Raw genomic sequence first — 2,988 nt, 5'->3', positions numbered from 1 at the left:
AAAAAAAAAAAAAAAGATATATGGATTATCAAAAGACAATTCACTGTACACATTTTATTTACAGTTTTGTACACTGTCTTAATATGAATGGGACTGCTTTTCTACTTGAGCTATTTGTAACCAAAGCAAAATAACCTAAGTAATACAAAGTGTTAAAGTACAGCATAAAGATACAAAAGCAGACATACTAACTCTAGTTAGGAATGTAATTATGGGGTTACATTTTTATAGTCCACAAATATATTTAGGGATCACACAGACATAGATCACTGATTTGAATGAAATGCATAAATTTGTAGCAAAGCTTTGTAGTTACAAAAAAACAAAAAATTACCAAAGAATGCACAAATTTAATGTTTATTCCACCTTTCTGTCATATTCCTGGATCCTTCACCAATGTTACATGAGGAAAAAAAAACAAAAGCAAAACAAATGAAAAACTGAAATCAGAATCACTAATGTTATCAAGGAGGGAAGCAAATAAATTAAACTCTAGCAGCCATCAGCAAGAGGACAGCAAGGAGAATGCTGGGAAAGGAAACAAGGTTGCTAGAAAACTGTACTCAGACTCTCACCAGCAAAACACGCTCCTGCACGGAGTGGAACAGAAACAGATCTTTTCCTGCTAAGGTAACAGAAATGCAAGTTCTTTTTCGAATACTGTGGAAAGGCAAATGTGTGTATCATGGTAATTCTAACCAGCTGGTACGGTGTGGGCCAGGAACACATCTGCGGGTTCTGGGGTGACGTATACTGTAATTCTTTGATTGGGATAGTGGACACATTAACAAAAATTGGGGGCAGGGGGAGGGGGAGAAATGAACACAGAGGTACAAGACAAAGGCGAATGAGACTTCTCTTATATCTTAGCAACATTTAGATGGAATCAAATTCAGTGCAGTCCACTCTGCTTGGATGAGGCTTTGGTTCAGCTCCCCATCTCGATTGCGTGACGCAGTCTCCTGTGAGAACTCTCAGGTGTCTTCTTAAACAACAAACCTATTTTTAGTGGTGGAGCCGCTCTTGGTAGCTGTGTCTGCGTGGAACTGGTAACCAATCACTATCTTTGGAGGAAGTCCTAACCTTTCCTTGTATACCCTCCCTATGTGTGTGACTGCGTCTCTGTTTTCACATTCAGTAGTCCATATTGCTATCTTATCACCTTTAGCTCTAACATTAACAACAGCTCCACATACATCATCGCTGTAGTCATCAAAAGATTCTCCAATAAGGCACAGCAGTGTCTCTAGCCAAAAGCGATCGAGGTCACTTCGTCTCTGCTGTTTGTTCAATGTAATTAGCCATCGTCCTCCCCCGCTTGTTTTTCTCATCTTCCCACATCGGCTCAATACCATCCTTAAAAAGTGAGTAGTCTTATATTTTTGGTTGTGAGCCTAGCCTTTAACGGCTGAGCCATCTCTCCAGCCGGTGGTGGCGCATGCCTTTAATCCCAGCACTTGGGAGGCAGAGCCAGGCGGATCTCTGTGAGTTCGAGGCCAGCCTGGGCTACCAAGTGAGCTCCAGGAAAGGCGCAAAGCTACGCAGAGAAACCCTGTCTCGAAAAAACAAAACAAAACAAAACAAAACAAAAAAGTGAGTAGTCACAGCCAGGCATTAAATTACTAAACAACTGGATATGGTTGTATAGAGCCCAAAAGTCTTCAACAGTATCAAACTTAGAGATCCATCGAAGGTTTGCCTGCCCAAGTTTTGCTTTTATCATTTTTAAAAAACCAGAGTGCCCACCTGTTTTGTAGAGGGTGTTTAATATAGCGCTCTGGGTTGGCAACCTCTTGATTAGATTCTGTTTTTTCTTCTTCCACAGGTGTGGGATTAGTAGTAGGGGTGGTTTCCGGTTCCACAGGCGCCATCTTAGATCGATCATGAACGAATTATTAAAATATCAGATTGAGCCAAAGAAGCAAGACACAAAAAAGTATACATTACATGATTCAACTTACATGGAATCTACATGTAAGTAATGGTATCCTTTAGTTATAAAAATAATAAATTGATGCCCATGAGGGATCAGTGATGGAAATGGACTAGAAAGGAGACATGAGGGAGCTTTTTCAGAACAGTAGTTTTGTTTTATATTTGGATTTAACTTTTTGAACTATAAGTTTTTAAAAGTGGTAAAAATTGTCCTGAGTTGGACACTAAATGGATATAAAATATTTGATTATAATGAGACATTATATAAGTAAAATAAATTTGGAAAAATATTTTAGAAGAAAATTTGACTGGCATATGTTAAAAATGCTATTATGTTGTCAATATATAAAAGAGCTAAACTTTTGCACACATAGTATCCACTAAGCCTGGACCATGCAAAACAGATGGAAGGGAAATGAGGACAGGACATTTGTCCTACTGTTTGTTAAACTCCCGGATTAACGCGGTTGCTGCAGAATTAGGGATGACTGTTAAGCATGATTATGACTAGTTAGTTTACCCGTTAATTTAAACATTGTCAAATCAAAAGTAAAGAGAATACTTTTATACTTTGAGTATCTTATTTAAACTTTCAACCAATAAATAAATGGTCACTCATTTTCTGACTGGATATAGACTTTTGTTTGCCTGTTTTTTTATTTATATTTACTCATTCATTCCTTGATTCTTTCATTTTTGTGTGTGTATGTATGTATGTGGGGAGGTATGCATGTGTGTGGAGATTAGATGATAATTTGAGGGAATAAGTTCTTTCATTTTAAAATGTGTGTCCCAGGGATCGAACTCAGGTTGCTGAGCTTGGCTGCAAGCACCTTTACTGGCTGAGCCCTTTCGTTGGTCTTGATTGTTTTCAAGCTCTTTGAAGTGCATTTTTTTGTTGTTGTTTGCTTTGCTTTAATTTTATTTTTTTTTTGTAATCTCTCTTCTGACAATTTTGGATTCTTCAGCAAGGGTTTTTAAAGATATTTGAAAATGGTTTGAGACCAGAGAATTATGGTTAAAACTTATTTTACCCATACCCAGTTCACCAGC

The 2,988-nt window shown here is 37.7% G+C and overlaps 1 pseudogene; it reads right to left on the bottom strand.

Annotated features, from left to right (window-relative positions):
• Positions 1–339: 339 nt before the first annotated feature.
• LOC114706087 lies at positions 340–1,871 on the bottom strand (annotated as a pseudogene).
• Between the last annotated feature and the right edge of the window lie 1,117 nt (positions 1,872–2,988).

This window comes from Peromyscus leucopus, chromosome 19, assembly GCF_004664715.2.
Source record: "Peromyscus leucopus breed LL Stock chromosome 19, UCI_PerLeu_2.1, whole genome shotgun sequence".
NCBI lineage: Eukaryota > Metazoa > Chordata > Mammalia > Rodentia > Cricetidae > Peromyscus > Peromyscus leucopus.
The sequence above is the reverse complement of the archived record's forward strand: the minus strand, read 5'-3'. Positions and strand labels throughout refer to the sequence as shown.